We start from the raw sequence: 19319 nt of genomic DNA on the forward strand, positions 1-19319 counted from the left end.
CCCATCCGTAAAAACAGCTACATAGTCGTGGTGCTCAGACAAAATGGCAGAAAATGTTGCATGAAAAACGGTGGCAGGAGGGCAATCTCTCTTGTACTACAATAAATCTAAAATCACTCTTGGCCTCTTCAGTAACCAGGGTGGCAGGCAGTTAAAACCCTGCATTTGGGGTTGTACAGACTCCACACTGAGGGACTTTAGTACACGTTGCACACGGATCCCAAACGGCAACGTAGCCCGGGGACGGCGGGAAAAAAGGCGGTCCAGAGGGGGATGGGCAACAAGATGGTGAGGAGGCGAGCTGGGAGCTGCAAGAAACTTACAAGCCTGGCGCACCAGCAGGAGCTGCCGCTGGATGGTAGGTGGTGGTTCCCCAGCCTCAGCACAGAGGCTGGGTATGGGACTGGTCCGATAAGCACCCGTGGCCAGTCGAATCCCAGCATGGTGAACAGCGTCAAGGATCTGCAAATAAGAAGGCCTCGCTGACCCATATACTGTGCACCCATAGTCCAACCGTGAACGCACGAAAGCTCGGTAAAACTGAAGGAGACACGCCCTGTCTGCTTCCCAAGACCTATGGCTGAGGCACTTGAGGATGTTGAGTGTCTTCAGGGTTCCGGCTTTCAAGTCACGTAGATGTGGCAGCCATGACAACCTGGAGTCAAAAATTAGGCCCAGAAACCGCACTGTGTCTCTAAAATGTAGGACAGTATCCCCCATATGCAAGGCAGGCAAAGTAAAAAGATGACAAGAACGATTAAAATGAACACAAACACACTTATCGGCAGAAAACCGAAAACCCGTCTTTGCAGCCCACTCCTCTAACCGTCGCACTGTTAGCTGCAACTGAAGGCTCACGGTTGCAACACTGGAGGAGGAACAGAAAACAGTTGTCCACAAATAAGGAGCACTGTACTGGACTCCTCACTGTAGACGTTATACTGTTGATGGCTATGGCAAAGAGGGTAACACTTAAAACGCTGCCCTGGGGGACACCGTTCTCTTGCTCAAAGCAATCAGACAGTGTGTTACCAAAGCGGGTCCGTAAAAACTGCTGAGACAGGAAAGACCGAATGAAAATCGGGAGGCGGCCATGAAAGCCCCATTGATGAAGTTGTGCAAGAATACAGTATCTCCAAGTAGTATCATATGCCTTACTGATATCAAAGAAGACACCAATACAGTGATGCTGATGGAGAAAAGCCTGCTGAATAGCCGTCTCTAGGTGGGTCAGGTTGTCGACCATGGACCAAAATTTTCGGATTCCACACTGAAAGCAGCTAAGGAGCTGTCTGGTCTCTAACAGCCAGACCAGATGCCGGTTAACCATCCGCTCCAGTGTCTTACCGACACAGCTTGTCAAGGAGATACTACGATAACTACTGGGACATGTGCGGTCCTTTCCCGGTTTGAGGAGAGGGATGAGGATTGCCTCCCGCCACGAGGTGGGGAACACTCCTGTCTGCCATATGAGATTAAAACATTCGAGGAGGATTTCCTTTGACGCCGCTGGCAGATGTCGAAGCATGGAGTACCGGATGCGGTCGTAACCTGGTGCAGTGTCAGAAGTCTCACTAAGTAACAGTATCTGAAACTTTACTTTCAGGTACACAAAGCCATAGTTTTGAATGTAGTATTGTTTCTTTGATACACAGTGAGAATGATATTACATCATTACAGTATCTCAATCTTTACTTGCACATACATAAATAAAGCCATAGTCTTGAATGCAGTATTGTGTTTCTTGGTTAAATATCTGGCACAGAAAATCCTTTCATGAAAAACAATTGTGTTTGTATTTTTCATTTTAGTTCTGAATATAATAGAGGGAAACATTCCACATGGGAAAAATATATCTAAAAACAAAGTTGTTGTGACTTACCAAACAAAAATGCTGGCAGGTCGATAGATACACAAACAAACACAAACATACACACAAAATTCAAGCTTTTGCAACCAACTGTTGCTTATTCAGGAAAGAGGGAAGAAGAGGGAAAGACGAAAGATTGTGGGTTTTAAGAGAGAGGGTAAGGAGTCATTCCAATCCCGGGAGCAAAAAGACTTACCTTAAGGGGAAAAAAGGACAGGTATACACTCACACACACACACACACATATCCATCTGCACATTCAATGTCTGCTTGTGTCTGTGTATGTGCGGATGGATATGTGTGTGTGTGCAAGTGTATACCTGTCCTTTTTTCCCCTTAAGGTAAGTCTTTCTGCTCCCGGGAGTGGAATGACCCCTTACCCTCTCCCTTAAAACCCACATCCTTTCGTCTTTCCCTCTCCTTCCCTCTTTCCTGAAGAAGCAACCATTGGTTGCGAAAGCTTGAATTTTGTGTGTATGTTTGTGTTTGTTTGTGTATCTATCGACCTGCCAGCGCTTTTGTTTGGTAAGTCACATCAACTTTGTTTCTAGATATATTTCATTTTAGTTCTCTACACATACAGTGTATATTTTGCGTGCTTCATGCATATTAGCAACTGGTTTGCACTTTTTTCAATTTTTATACAAAATTGTAATCTAAGTGTGTGAATGTGAATTACTCAATCTTTTTACATCACAGAACAACAACTGTCATTGTATCAAATATTATCTGTACTTGAGTGAACATACCTTTTCTGTTCTTTCCACCCTTCTCAATACACCTACCTACAATTTTTTTCTTTGTTAATGATTATGTCTCTATGGACACAAACAAAGTGAGCCATGTTAAGTGGTTTTGCCCATAACAGTTTCTCAACCAGTTCTTATTGTGTTTGAGTGCTGAAAAAGATCTTTCCACTGTTGCAGTTGACAAAGGAAGGGAAGAAAGGATCAACATCAAAGATCTAACTGAAAGAAAAATTTCTGGACTGCAAAACTGCAAATACTCAACTGCATAACCTGGCAGGAGTTTTTTGTTTGCGTCTTCCACAACACCGCATGCACAGATGCCCTTCTCAGTGGCATTACATAAAGGTGCCCAAACTGTTTGGACATGCTGCTGAATTCTGGGCAAGCAGTCTGGCATTAGTGGGAATGACAACAATGGGGGCAAAGCAGAGAGTGCCATAAGGGAAGCACAGAGCATATGCTGTTGTGGCAAATCGGGAAGCCCTGCTAATATTTGGCACCCACAATTCGAGCAGGAGGGGGAGTACAAGTCACTGGTACAGGTAGTATATTCTCTCAGGCACACAAAGTAAAGTGGCTTGTGGAATACCGAATTAAATGACTAAAGCCATCAAAACTCTAAATTCGCTTGCTTGACTTTGGCAGAGAATACAAAAATTACCATTTGATTTTAATTTAGCTTCAACTCTTGGGGGGGGGGGGGGCACCCTCCTCCTCTGCCCCCCCTTCTCTTTAATCTGCCCTTGGACTGTTCTGTGTTGCAGTGTACTAAGACATTATCTCAGATTATCGAAAAGGCTGCAAAATGCAGTAAACTAGAATACAACCCTTCATCAAATGTCCCACTAACCCACACAGAAGAGCAAACAGGCTATTAGATAATGCTAAAAGTAAATGTAGAAGGATCAGCAGGTGCAGAAGCAACCAAGCAAGGACAACCATTGACATGATAAACATCAGAGGTGTCAGAGTAGAAGACTCCGGACAGGGTAGGTGCCGACTTAGGAGGACTGCTGCATTCAGCGAGGACTTTTTATGGCAACATGTCTGCAGAGGAAGAACTTGGAAAAACTCATAAGTGAAAGTACTCATCTCAGTTAGCAGTGTAAAGATATTGCTAAGAATTTAAATACAATACAAAGAGATGAAACAGTTTTAGTGCCACAACCTGGAAAAAATCAGTGCAGTGGAAGTGAAACACAGGGAGCTATTGAAATGCTTCGTGCATGACAGGAAGGAGAATCATTAAAATTAAAGACAACAGTCAGAATAATTCTCCAGATCTTTCATTACATAAACAATAAAGCAGACGAATTATAGGTAATATTCCAAGAATGTAAACCAAACATTCTAGTAGTCACAAAAGATGGGCTAAAAGAAAATCAGATGGATGTCTGAAACTTGAAAAATTATGACAACATAACCAGTTTTTGTAGTAAAGCTGTCCAAAACACCACAAAATATGCTATAGAAATGAGCTTTGAAGCAGCAGCACTGGAAATAAATGTGTATGGAAACGGGCTGTGTATTAGGCTTGTACCAATATCAAATGGTGTAAAAAAATGTCATTACTGAACAGTAATTGGAGATTTGAATGTAGACACCAGGAGAAATACAAAAAACACTAAGACATTACTGGACTAAATGCTTACTTCCAAACTAAAAATAAAAATAGATAAACCCACCAGAGGAACTAAGAATAGTGAAACTACTGTTGATTACATAATAAAAATGTTCCTTCATGCTATTGTGACATCCAGGTAATAAACCCCCTACTAACTTACCATTTTGCCATCATGACAGATGTTAACATACAGACTGCCAGAAGTGAGCAGAAGATATGGGAACAGAAAAGACAGATAAACCCACAAAACCTAATTCAATTACAAATATGTTAAATGGTAGAAAAGGATCAGCAATGTTTCCATAAGGTGATGTTCAACAGCCATAATGTATTTTATAAAATGCATTTTAACCATTAGCTGTTTATTTGTCCCATTAGTCATCTACCAATTTTGGTCATTAACCACTATCCAGGATTTAGCATACAACAGATTAGTTAATAGCATCCCATATTCTGTTGAAGCTGAACAATATCAAAATCGTCCATTAAAATGGTATAAACAATTTGTCTTAGAGTTCTGACAGTCATAACTTACGTCCAGTAGATAGACATCACAGGAGAATGTCTGTCTGCCTGTTTGTCACAAGGTATGACTCTCAGTATTCTAAGACAAATTGTTTGTACAATGTCACTGGATAATTTCGATATTGTTCAGCTTCAAAGGAATATTGTATGCTTTTAACTAATATTCTGTACCCTACATAAAGTATGATGGTTAATAACCTATACCAGTAGATGACTAATGGGACAAATGACCAGCTGATGGTTATAATGCGTTTCACAAAAAAAGTAGGATTAGTTTTTATCTTTATTTAATTTTTGTTGTAACCTCTAATGTCCTATCAGCCGAAGGATAAAAAACAAGTACCAAAAATAAGACAGCTGTGTGACTGGATAGGACACTCTAGGACAAAAAAAATTATACACCATAAAGAGTTAACAGAATGGAATGAAAATCAACAGATGTAATGAACATGTACAGACAAACAAATAATTACAGTTTCAGAAAAATTGGGTGGTTTATTCTAGAGCAAGTATTGGTCCACCTCTGGCCCTAATGCAAGCAGTGATTCAACTTGCCATCAATGAACAGAGCTGTTGGATTTCCTCCTGAAGTTATCACACCAGATTCTGTCAGTTGGCATATCAAATCATCAAAATCCCCAGAAGGTTGGAGGGCCCTGCCCATAATGATCTAAATGTTGTCAATTGAAGAGAGATCCGGTGATCTTGATGGCCTAATTAGGGTTTGGCAAGAATGAAGACAAGGAATAGAAACTCTTTCCAGGTGTGGGTGGGCAAAAATTTAAGTCCATGATGGCGTGCCATGAATGGCAAGAAATTGGGGTGTACAGTGTTGTTGATATACTCCTTTGCTGTACGGATGTCACAGATGACAACCAAATGGCTCCTGCTATGAAAAGAAATGACACCCCAGACCATAGCTCCAGGCTCCCAGATCATATGGTGGATGACAGTCAGGTTGGTATTCCATTACTGTCAGGACCATCTCCAGACACATCTTCAGCCTGGAATCTCAGTAACTCTAGTAGAATAGTCTTCAAATAGAGTTCTAATGACCTGTGAGGACATATCTTAAATAAAACATCCAATTTTTCTGAAACTGTAATCAGTTTTTTTGTACATATATGTCACATCTATCATTTCCATCCTATACAGATAATTTTTTCATTGTGCATCATGTTTTTTCTTCCTCTTATTCTCTTAGAGTGTATGTTATGACCTCTTCAAGTAAAAAAAAATTGAGACATACAATACTTTGCACTGCAGTTTCATCAAAGGGCAATATTCATGAAGACTGCTGTCGATAAAGGAGAGAATTACTTCAAAGACTTGTAGTGCTCCATAAATGAAGAGAGAGAACTGCCAAAATTGACAGAGAACAGCTTTTAGATAAGATTAGATTAGATTAGTTTTTTGTTCCATAGATCCGTGTTGAGGAGATCCTCGTGGATGTGGAACATGCCACTTTTTTTTTTTTTTTTTTTTAAGCTGAAATAACAATACTGATAGTATGAATATATACAACACATCATTTGTTTCAATTAAAAAATTCGTGAATGGAGTAGGAGTTGGCCACTAGTAAGTCTTTCAGGCTCCTTTTAAACTGATCTTTATTTGTAACTAAATTTTTTATGTTTGCTGGCAAATTATTGAAGATGAGTGTTACTGAGTAGTGGACCCCTTTTTGAACTAAAGTAAGTGCTTTTAAGTTCTTGTACAGATCATTTTAGTTCCTGGTATTGTATGCATGAACTGAGCTGTTTGTTGGAAAAAGAGATATATTATTTAGGACAAATTTCATTAAGGAGTAACTATACTGAGAGGCAGTAGTCAGTATACCCAGTTCTTTGAAGAGGTTTCTACAAGACGTCCATGAGTTTACTTCAGAAATAATACGTATTAAATGCTTTTGGACTCTGAAAACTTTTGTTTGACTTGAAGAGTTACCCCAAAATATTATACCATATGACATTATGGAATGAAAGTAGGCAAAGTATGCAAGCTTTTTCACTTTTATGTCGCCTATGTCTGCTAACACTCGAATTGCAAATACAGATTTGTTAAGGCGTTTCTGCAGTTCTGTGGTGTGCTCCTCCCAACTGAATTTATTATCAAGTTGTAATCCCAGGAATTTAAGACTGTGAACCTCTTCTATCTGCTCTTCTTCGTACTTTATTCATATGCTGGGTGGAAACCTCTTACAGGTTCTGAATTGCATATAGTGAGTCTTTTCAAAGTTTAATGCCAGTGAGTTGGCTTTAAACCATTTATTAATATCCATGAAAATATCATTAGCAGATCTTTCTAGAACTACACTTGACATACTATTTATTGCAATACTTGTGTCATCTGCAAACAAAACGAACTCAGCTTGTGGCAGTGTAACTGATGAGAGATCATCAATGTACATAAGAAAAAGCAATGGCCCTAAGATGGATCCTTGTGGGACACCACATGTAATTTCTTCCCATTCTGATGATGACTGATGACTTAATTGACTATTCCCTTGCACTGACACCCTTTGTTTCCAGTTAGTGAGGTATGACATGAACCATTTTGTAGCACTGTCAGTTGAAAAATGACAAAATTGATGTAGATCCTCTAGAGATAGTGAACACCTTTAACAGATTCTATATAACTGTAGCGACGAACTGCTAAAAAGCTTAAAACAGATTTAGAGAGTACAATTCCAAAAATCCCACATATAAACCCTACCACTGCATTCATTCCAGCAACTGATATCTAGATATTTCAAACCTAATAAAGAAACTAAAAGTCGAACACACATCTAGCCTAGATGGCTTTGCATCACATCCCATACAGGCATTTAAGGTAAGTGCGCTAAACCATTAACACATCTGTTGAATGCTGCTACAGAGGAAGATGTTTAAGGAAATAAAGATGGGTTATTAAACTACAGGCCAATATCATTGATCTCCACTTTCACTAAAATTTACGAAATGGTAATAAATAATAGAACTGAAAGTTTTATAAATAAATTTAAAACACTGCACTCATCACAAAATAGTTTCAGAAAAAGGAAATCAACAACAACAACATCAACTGATTTAGCTGAACATATTCTGAGTTCACTTGACAGGCAACAGATGAGTTGTAGGATCTTCATGGACCAGTCTACAGCATTTGACTGCATAAATCATCCCAGACTAATGGAAATACTCTATCAGTGTGGAATTCAAGGGAAATGCTATGATACTGTGATCAGAAGCCTATATCCAAATATATTAGACACAGCTCAGATGACGGCTGAGTAAGTGTGTAACTAGTTCACACCAAATAGTTTAAATCTTAATCTTATGAAGACCCTTATTATGTAAATCCAAACAAATAAAAAATTACTGCTGGTACCACAAATAGTAATTAACAGTTAAGGTCATATACAATTTGTCAGCTGCATAACAAAAATAGAATCAATATCTAGAGAACCAAATCAAAAAGCTCATTTTGACAGGTTTTGCACATGGAAATAGCACACATTGTGTTGATACAGTAACACAGATTTTCTTCTCTTATTCTTTGCCTATTCCTATGTTGCCATGGGACTGGCATGTTACTTTGGTTTTGATAATGTTAGCAATAGTTGGTCGTCAGATGCCCTTTCTGACACTACCACTCGCCCCCTGCACATGGGTGGGATTTGTATATATCATCCATCTGTGACTAGAAGAAATCTCATATTCAAGTGTGAGAATTTTTTAAATGTATGCTTAATGTGTATCTGAGGCAGAATGTGGCTGTCAGCTCAGAATTTACCTACCCGAATGTGGAAAACCACCTAAAAAGCAAATCCAGGCTGACTGGCACACCATCCTCCATCATTAATCCACTGGATGGATTTGATCCAGGGGCAGCACATCTCCCCACATCCTGGAAGCACATTAAGCTATCCAGGCAGTCTGGAGACACAGATGGTAGTTCATTTTATAAAGATGGTTTTTGGAATTATCTTTAGCTGAAATGAATAAAGTATCTACTCAAAACATGCATGCAATAAAAATATTGTACAAAGATATACATTTTGTAGGGGCTGCTACTGGAATTGTTACACTCACTTCCTAGTTCGTTTACTCCTTAACAGTACTGGTGAATTTTGATGCAGTAATCAAGGGAGTGGACTCACATTTAAAAGGAGTGGCTTTCTAAATCGCAACTAGATTTCTTATGTTCCATTTGTTACTTTAGGTGCAGAAGAATGGGTCCTTTGAAAATGATGCAGTAATCAAGGGAGTGGACTCACATTTAAAAGGAGTGGCTTTCAAAATTGCAACTAGATTTCTTATGTTTTCCATTTGTTACTTTAGGTGCAGAAGAATGGGTCCTTTGAAAAGGAGACGGCTAATTTCCATTCCTGACAATCTCTGGGCTTGTGCTTCCTCCTCTATTACTTTAACATCAACTGGATATTAAACTATAGACTTCCTTTCTTTCTTCTCTTAAATACAAGGTGTGTTTAAAACTAGCCTAAGCTTTGCTTGGAACATGTTTATTGTTCATTGTACTTTATTTTAAGCACTCTCTCTTTCAAAGTAGTTCCCTCCACTGGCAGTACACTACTGCAACATCCAAGTCTGGGTGTTTCCTCTAATCAGGCTGCTTCCTTCACAAAGTATCCCCCAAACATCATAGAATTGCCTTGCAAACCTTCTCATTTACCTTCTAACCAGGTGGTACAAATCGTGATGAAATGTCTCTGTAGGAAATACAAAGAAAATATCACCTTGATTTTTCACCAACCTGTGCATTATTATTATTATTATTATTTCAAGAAGACTAAAGGTTTTGTCAGTTTGTAACAAAATTTTGCTATCACACATTGCTCCGTGAGCACTTTCATTGTTGTAACTTTGTTACAAATCTGACAAAGAGCTAGCACATGTGCTCACTTCAGTGGTTGTAGCTCAGCAACTAACAATCAGAGTGAAACAACCACAGTGCGCTCTGCTTGCTGGTTGATGTACTATTTCACAAGGTCAGTTTTTTTTTTCATATTTGTATCTATCGATAAAAGTCCAATTTCATGTGAACTGCAGTTTATATGATCATCACACAAGACATCAATATTAAATCCATATAGACTTTATCATCTGTTTTAGGGTTCAGAAAGGGTTGCTGCTTTCTGATGCCAAGGTCTTTTGCAAGCTGGTGGGAGATAAACAGCCAGGAATCAAGAATCTCTGCAAATGCAAAAGAAAATTTAAGTTGTTTCTCGTCAGTCACTCATAGAAATGATTCACTTAACTGGGTCCAAGTTATGTGAATATCTACTACCTTTGTGGCAAGTAACAGTGTTCTGTCTATGTAATTGTTAGTCTTTCATAAATATCAATGGAATCATGCATACATTAAGCAGGCACCAGCATTAGTGTAACACAAGACACAGCAGTTTTTTTAAGTAACAGTTTTAATGTTAATTTTACTGCATTCATTTTAGCATGCATAAGTATAAATGAGATATAGCTTTTGAGTAATATACAGTTAGTGTAGTATACAATTATTTTGCCACTACTGTTTCTCTTTCTACATGTATTTCTTTACCTGAAAGGACTCGTTCCTAACGTGACCTATAGTATCTAATTTATGGCTGGGAATATTCATTAGTAACAAACTGAAGGAGGCTCAAGTGGCTCTTGTGAAATATAAGTTCCTGGGTTTAAAGGCCAATCCTGTTCAGATTTTTTGCATTTTAAATAGCAAACAATCAATTAAACACATCACATATCTCATTTCACTGAAGGTGAAGAGAATCCAATTGTCATAATCCTATAAGTACAGTAATGGAAAATCCTAAATGGAATGTTAACAGTGGTATTAGGATACCCTGATCTACAGACAAGCCTATAATGAGTGCATTGGTGACTACTGCAGTTCAGCTATCGAATTTGAACAAAGAAAGTACATACAGCAACCACAAATCGCTGCTCTCTCTCTCTCTCTCTCTCTCTCTCTCTCTCTCTCTCTCTCTCTCTCTCATGATGCTGCGCAGTTGGGAGTTACATCATCTTATAAAATAATTTTGTGTAACCTATCTGACACTAGGTAATAACAGTATTATAGGTTTGTTTCTTTCTGGAAGTACTCATTATAATTTACAGAACTAATGACTTTCAGCCATGTTAATGTGTTTTAATATGCTTAAATGGTTGAATACCAGTGCTACAAAACCATTCAAAGAGGAAATTCATTCATGCAGATAATATTCTAATAAGCATGCTGAGTAATAAATGCCAACGAACTCTAATAATAACATCTCCCTAGCGACCTCCAGTTGCATCATTAACGGACAACAAGAATCACTTTTTAGGTAATAGAGAATCTGTGTGATTCACTTAACCATTGTTATCTTCTATAGTTGGAATCTTTTGTATAAAGTCACCAAGCACATTTTCCACACACATTATGATTTTTTTCTTCTGTGTTGATAAGGACCTTCGCTTCTAAGCCATCACTTACATGGGAAAATACCTGCAATTGATATTATAAAGCATTAAAAAATGGAAATTCCAGAGTAGAAATAACATTTACATGTACGTATAAGAGTCAAACTTGAATATGCACATTGACTATCTAGAAGTACCAGTACCTAATGCAGGTTTGCATATTAAAGTGTTATAGACTTGGGACATAAAATAGTATGCTCTAATTATTCCCAACCAGTAACATGTTATGGTACTCTTTTATTGTGGGAGCTTTGTAACATATTGTACATATTGAAGTGCCAAGAAAATTCAGTACAAAAATGTATACTGCACATTCAAAGGGTTCATGATGCACATTATTAATAAAAACTGTAACATGTAGCATTAACCTTCTTACACATATATCAAATCATCATCATCATATACAGTAAATTAAAATTATTCAAGGTAAAACACTTCAGTTACAAATATAATACAAGAAATAAATAAAGTTTTACACATTCATTCAACACTTAAAATTATTTGATCAGGTTCCCCAACACATGAACATAGAAAAAACGCTTTCAGCATTGAAAAGCAAACTTCGTAATACTCTGTTATAGAAATTTTACTTTTCAATGAAAGAGCTGATGAGGTATGAATTTAAGCAAGCCATCATTCATCACAAGCCTTACTATGTAGAAATAGCAGCTCATTCTCAGTAACAAATCATACTGATTTTCAGATACTGTTTCTACCTCATTAGCCTTAATTTTACATCTGTAGGTTACATTACAAGGGATGAAAGCTGAAGCTGTCTGGTAGAGTTTTGCACAGAGCATAATTTAATCATCACTAGCACTTGGTTTAAGACTCAGAAAAGAAGGTTGTATATGTGGAAGAGAGCTGGAAATACTGGAAGGTTTCAGATTGATTATGTAATGGCACGACAAGATTTTAAATTGTAAGACACTTCTATGGGCAGATGTGGACACTGAACACGATTTACTGGTTATGAACTGTAGATGAAAGAAATTGGAAAAGGATAGGAAATTAAGGATATGGGACATAGATAAGTTGAAAGAACCAGAGGCTGCTGAGAGTTTTAGAGGGAGCATTAGGCAACAGCTGACTAGAACAAGGGAAAGAAATGCAATAGAAGACAAATGGGTAGTTTTAAGAGATGAAACAGTAAAGGCAACAGAGGATCAAATAAGTAAAAAGATAAGGTCTACTAGAAATCATTGTATAACACAAGAGATATTGAATTTAATTGATGAAAGGAGAAAATATAAAAATGTAGAAAATGAAACGGAGACAGAGAGTACAAACATGTGAGTGCAAGATGTCTCAGCAGGAATGGCTAGAGCACAAATGTAAGGATTTAGTCTCATGTTTCACTAGGGGAAAGGTGGATACCACCTACAGGAAAATTAAAGAGGCCTTTTGAGAAACGACAAACAGCTATGTGAATATCAAATGCTCAGATGGAAAACCAGTCCTAAACAAACAAGGGAAAACTGAAAGGTGGAAAGAGTATATAGAGGCTCTATACAAGGAAGATGTACTTGAAGGCAATATTATAGAAAGGGAAGTGGACGTAGGATGAAGATGAGATAGGAGATATGATACTACAAGAAGAATTTTACAAACTTCTGAAAGATCTAAGTCACAATAAAGGCCTGGGAGTATATGATATTCTGTCAGAACCATTCACAGCCCTGGAAGAGCCAGTCATGACAAAATTCTTCCATCCAGCGTGCAGGTTGTATGAGATAGGCAAAATACCCTCAGCTTCAAGAAAAATGTAATAATTCCAATTCCAAAGAAATTAATTGCTGACCGGTGTAAAAAATTCTAACCTACGAGGCGTGTTTTTTAAGTAAGGTCCATTTGAACATAAGTACACAATGAAAGGTTATTTCAAAAAAAGTAAATTTATTTTCAGAAAGTACATACTTCACTATATTTTTTGACATAGTTGCCAAGTTTGTTCAAACAAGTATCATACTTGTCAACCAACTCTAAAATATCCTCTTCATAAAAACTTATCATCTATTCTGATAACCAAGAGTTCACTGTTGTTTTCATGTCGTCATCATCATTGTAGCAGTTGCGACTGACTTGTTGAAGTGAAGGAACAGATGGTAATCGCTTGGCACAAGATCAGGACATTAGTGTGGGTGGTCTAAAACTTCCCAGCCAAAACTGTCCAATAAATCACAAGTCTGACCTGTAGTGTGACATCTTGGATTGTCATGGAGATGGACAATTCCTTTTGTCAGCATGCCACATCTTTTGTTTTGAATCACTCTGTGTAGCTTTCTCAGGGTTTGGCAGTATGCTTCTGCATTGATAGTGGTTCCTCGTTGCATGAATTCGGCCAACAAAACACCATGCCTATCCCAAAACACCAACATCACGATTTTGCACTGAGACAGAGTCTGTTTGGCCTTCACCTTTACAAGCAAGTGTGTGTCTCTCCATTCCATACTCTGTTGCTTCGATTCGGGTGTGATATGCGAAACCCACATTTCGTTTCCAGTTACAATCTGACTCAAGAAGCCGTCACCTTCTTCATGACAACGAGTCGAGAACTTCATCACACACTTAAATCTTTGGTTTTTGTGGTCCTCTGTCAGGAGCTTCAGGACCCAACGGGAGTACCGTTTCCTAAACTTTAGGTGTTCAGAAACAATGTTGTAAAGCACTGACCTCAACACGTCACGAAATTCACTTGAGATACCAGTTATTGTGAAGCACCTGTTCTTGTGAATCCTCACTTCAACTGAAGGCACCAAATTGTCTGTAATCAAAGAAGGGCGACCGGAGTGGTCCTCATCATGGACGTTGTCATGGTCATCTTTGAATTCTCATACCAACTTACACACTTTACTTTCACTCATAACAGCATCACCGTACACTTCGCAAATCTGTTGATGAATTTCTGCAGCAGACAGGTTTCTTGCTGACAAAAACTGTATCACTGAGCGAACCTCGCATATGGTGGGTGATTTGATAGTCTTAAACATTTTGAAAGCACAGAACAGAACCATTCAGGTTAGCTACAGAGGTGAAACTGAGCACAGTTGTTCCCGAGGCATGCCGGTATACAATGCACATGCTCATTGCAGTACGCGCACGAACTACTAGTGTCCACAACAAAACGGACCCTACTTACAAAATATGCCTTGTATCAGTTTAATAAGTCATGACTGCAAAATACTAACACAAATTCTTTACAGAAGAATGGAAAAACTGGTAGAAGCTGACCTTGGGGAAGAACAGTTTGGATTCTGGTGAAATGTAAGATCACAAAAGGCAATACTGACCCTATGATTTATCTTTCAAGATGAACATCAACAAAAGCAAAATGAAGGTAATGGAATGTAGTCAAATTAAATCAAATGATGACAAGGGAATTAGCTAAGGAAATGAGACACTTAAAGAAGCAGAGGGGTTTTTCTGTTAGGGCGGCAAAATAACTGATGATGCCTAAAGTAGAGAGGACACAAAATGTAGACTGGCAATGGCAAGAAAAGCATTCCTGCAGAAGAGAAATTTACCAACTTTGAATATACATTTAAGTGTTAGGAAGCATTTTCTGAAAGTATTTGTCTGGAGTGAAGCCATGTGAGGAAGGGAAACATGGATGATAAACAGGAGTTAGACAAAAAGAGAATAGAAACTTTTAAAATGTGGTACCACAGAAGAATGTTGAAGATTAGATGGGTAGATCACATAATTAATGAGGAGGTTCTGAATAGAATTGGGGAAACAAGAAATCTGCAGCACAACTTGACCAAAAAAGGTACCTGTTGAAAGGACACATTTTGAGACATCATCAAGAATCACCAATTTAATACTGGAGGGAAGCATGAGGATAAAAATCGCAGAAGGATACCAAGAAATGAATACAGTAAGCAGATGCAGAAGGATGTTGCAGTAGTTATTCAGAGATGAAGCAGCTCACGCAGGACAGAGTGGCATGGAGAGCTGCATCAACCTGTCTTCGACTGACAACCACAACAACAACAATTTTTGTAAGTACCCTTTACCTTAATCAAATGATTAGTAAATTTAAGTCATGAGATGAATAAATCAAAACTCACCACCACACTACAAAAATAAGGATGCCATCCACATATCTGCACAGTTGTAAATGTGAGTTGTGCATGTTGGTGTAGTTGTGTACAACAAAAATAAAAATGGAAGAATATTAGCATGACAAAGATAGTTAGATGATACCCAGCTTTACTGCACATGATTTGTCATCAGAAGATGAGTAGTTAGCTATCATTTTGAGAACTTGCCTGTTGGCTTCTGTCTCAGATTCTTCAGCTGACATTTGTTTGATGATATTTTTGACATTTTCCCAGCATTATCAAAGCTTCACTGCATTGTCCCACCCCCCCCCCCCGACCCCACCCCCACCCCCTGAATTGCTGGAGGTGGACTGGAATCAAACTCATGATTGCAGATTATATGTATCTGGTGTACTAGTGACTGAGGGCTTTTCTGTGTACTCATTACGACTGTGATTATCCCCTTGCTACCTACACCAGTCGTTCATTGCAGCACTGGAATCCAGATTCCATTCATCTTGGGGCTTTCCTCTTCCTTTTTGAAGCTATTGTCATTTCTGTATATTTCTGTAGCTTCCCTAAATAATAGGGTGTGGCATATCTTCTCCACAATAAGAACTTCCAAGTTGGCAAATTTTTATTATGTGCTCAGTATCACACAGTGTGATTTGTCCACCTGCCCTACTTCCAATACTGCTTATGTTTGGTTATCCTATTGTTGACTGACTGTTCAGTCATTCCAACATAGACTTTTTCACATGTACATAGTATGTGCTACATTTCCGGCATTGCAAGTGGGTCCCTTATTTCTTTGCCAATTTGAGAGACTCTTTGATCTTCTTTGTCAGTTTATAAATATACTTCACGCCATGTTTGCAGAATATAAGGCCAGTCCTGTCCATCAGTCTAGCAATGTATGGCAGAAACATTGTACACAATATTTTTGCTTTCATTGTGTCATTTTTCCAAGTGTTTGATTCCATGAAACTTTTTAAATAGCAGGTGGAGTATCTGTTGCCCCTCAGAATATAAGTGTTCATTCTTTCCACACGCTATACCAGATTGGAATAATTGAGAATTGTGAAGGTGGTTTGATGAACCCTCTGCCAGGCACTTAAATGTCATTTGCAGAGTATCGATGTAGATGTAGAATACTTTCTACGGGACAAATCTTACATATGAAGTGTTACTGCTCACATATTCATCCCATTTGTGTTATGAGCATATTAATCATGCCTCTTTTTTTGGCATGGGTGTTGATTTGACAGTTCATGCAGGTATCAGCCCATGTGTTTCAGTTTTGGATACATACTGTATTCCAGGTTTTCACAAGCCCTCATCACCAACACATCTAGAAGGGGTAACTGTTGTTCTCTTTATACCTCCATAGTAAATTTTATGTTGGCAAGGAGACTGTTCAGGTGCCTTAGGAAAGACATCGAGGTGTTCCTCACCATGGATCATGCAACAAAGGTATCATCAACCCATCTGTACAACACCTTAGTTTTACGTAGTGCGAAGTCCAGTGCCCGTGCTTTGAAATGTTCCATAAAGAGTCAGTCACCACTGGTCTAAGAGGACTACCAATGGTGATGCCTCCCAGCTGTTGTCATTCCACATGAAAGGGTCAACAGCTACCCTCTCTAGATGTGCTGGTTACGAGAAATGATGAAACGCTGGGACATAGCATGGACATGGACAACACAAAATCACCATCCAAGCCACAGAAAGAGCATGATTAATACACTCATAATGTTTGAAAGACAAATATATGAGCTGCAGCACCTAAGACACGAGATAAAACACCAGAAAGCATTCTGAGGAGCAATCGGTACTCCAGCAGTTTATTAAGAAGTGTTACAGAATCACTCAGTGAAGTGACACAACAGAAAAAGAAATGTTGGATAAGGCCTTTCTACCATACGTTCATAGAGTGATGGACAGAACAGGCCATATATTGTGAAAACACTGTGGTAAGATTATTTGTAAACTGACATCAAAGAATGTCTCAGATTGGCAAAGGAAAATAGGGCTTCACTTGCAATGATGGGTATATATCACACACCATGTACATGTGGAAAAGTCTATGTTGGAATGACTGGATGATCAATCAACACCAGGATCACTGAACATAAGTGGCATTTCAGGTTGGGACAAGTGGATAAATTGGCCATGACAGAGAATGTGCTGTGTGAGACAGACCACATAATAAAATTTGCTGGCACAGAAATTCTTAATTTGGAGAATAGCTATCGCATCCACTTGTTCAGGAAAGCTAAAGAAATCCACAAAAATGACAATAGGTTCAACAAGAAAGGGGCATGCCTCAATGTAAACTGACAATGTTGACAATGTAAACTGACAATGCCAGCCACTCGTGCTGGTGAAACATCAGGAAAATCATCAACCAAGTGTCTGCCAAGGAACCCAAGACAGAAGAAAACAGGTAACATGGCAATAAGTGGCTATGAAAGCCTTAAGAGTTTTGTATCCCCGTTTTAATAATATTACAGAAATTTTATAACTGACATTCGTCGTTACTACTGTCAGAAAACAGACATTCTAAATGCAGTGATTATGTCTTCAGGAGGAATAATAATTATTTTAAAAGGTGTAATAGAGACAAATTTGAAGAAAACATACCATATAGCATGTTTCGAAACCAAAACAAATACTCATAGAAGGTGTCAGGCAAAAGGAAATGATTAAGTTGAAAGTTGTTTTGATAAATTCCACCTGCAACTTCAGTACACTTTTGAATGCTCTTGATATTCCATATGTAGCACTTTTGAATCTACCCTGCCATTCTTTTATAAGGGCAGCCTATTCATAATTCAGAATAGAATAGAATAGAATCAGTGATCAGTTCATCTCCAGTGCTTACTTTCTCTTTATTTCAACCATCCTTACAGCCAAAAACCTAAAGAGATAGGTTCTCGGAACTCTGGTGGCCAAGAAGGTGATCACTTCTGCCAGCGTGTCTTATGGGAATTGTCAGGATTAGATAATATCATCTGATGACTAGAATGCTGGAAGAACATTCTTTTAACCAAAAGGAATCTCTTCCAGTACTGCTGGAAGCAAATTTTCAAGAGAGTCCATATAATGAGCCCCTATAAGATGATATGGCAATACAACTGGCCTAATTAACTGACAGTCTATCATACAACACAAATTTACAGATAAATGTTCTTGGAAATATGTCTCTAAAAAGGGTGTGAATTTCTATTGGGCAACTGATGTGAGTTACGAATGTTATCGATACCATCACAAGTGAAAGTGACTTCATCAGTAAATAATCTTAAGGAAAAGATAGACAAGGTAACATAAAATATTAAATACTCAGCAGAAGTAAATGTAAAATGAAGGATATTTGCCAAAGGTCTCCCAGTCATGCACACATAACTAGACATAATATGGCATGAAGTCAGTGTGACTATAGTGCCAAATGGGACTGGCACAACACAAAACAGTTGGAAGAATGGAAAAAACAGCATGTGTCAATCAATGAGCAGTTATGGTGCACTGTAGTGATGTTCTTTATTACAAGATGGCTGTGAGACAACATTTTGGTGACTTCACATGGGGAAGAATCACTGGGAAATTGGAAGAAGGATAAAGTGCTATGAGTGTAGCCCAGGAGTTTGGTACTGCTCACAGCATTGTTTCACATGCATGGGGAGTGTTCCAAACCATAGGTATCACAGCCTGAAGGAGAGGAGTTGGTCATCCAAAATCAACTACAGCAATAGATGACTGCTACATGGTGCAACAGGCAAGAAGAGACACATGTCAAACAGCTGCCACAATTGCAATTTAACAGGACTGCAAGGCAAGCAATATCATCCTCCACAGTGGCACTCAAATTGTGTCTGGGTGATCTCTGTGACTCATGACCAGTACATTGTGTTCCATTTACACCTGTATGTCAGTGGCACCATTTGCAATGGTTCCTAGAGCATAGGGACTGGACCAATGAGGAGTGGGGTACACATGCTCTTCTCAGATGAGAACAGATTCAGTCTGAATAGTGATTCTGGATGTACCCTC

General features: G+C 38.5%; 1 protein-coding gene across 1 annotated transcript in view; it reads right to left on the reverse strand.

Moving 5' to 3' along the window:
* Positions 1–10172: 10172 nt before the first annotated feature.
* Positions 10173–19319, reverse strand: part of LOC126278402 (uncharacterized) — a 92544-nt gene continuing 83397 nt past the window's right edge. Inside the window, exon 4 of the mRNA XM_049978504.1 lies at positions 10173–11251. The gene's annotated coding sequence lies outside the window, so the exon portion shown is untranslated. The remainder of the gene's footprint in view (positions 11252–19319) is intronic.

The sequence above is a fragment of the Schistocerca gregaria genome, chromosome 6 (genome assembly GCF_023897955.1).
Source record: "Schistocerca gregaria isolate iqSchGreg1 chromosome 6, iqSchGreg1.2, whole genome shotgun sequence".
Taxonomy (NCBI): domain Eukaryota; kingdom Metazoa; phylum Arthropoda; class Insecta; order Orthoptera; family Acrididae; genus Schistocerca; species Schistocerca gregaria.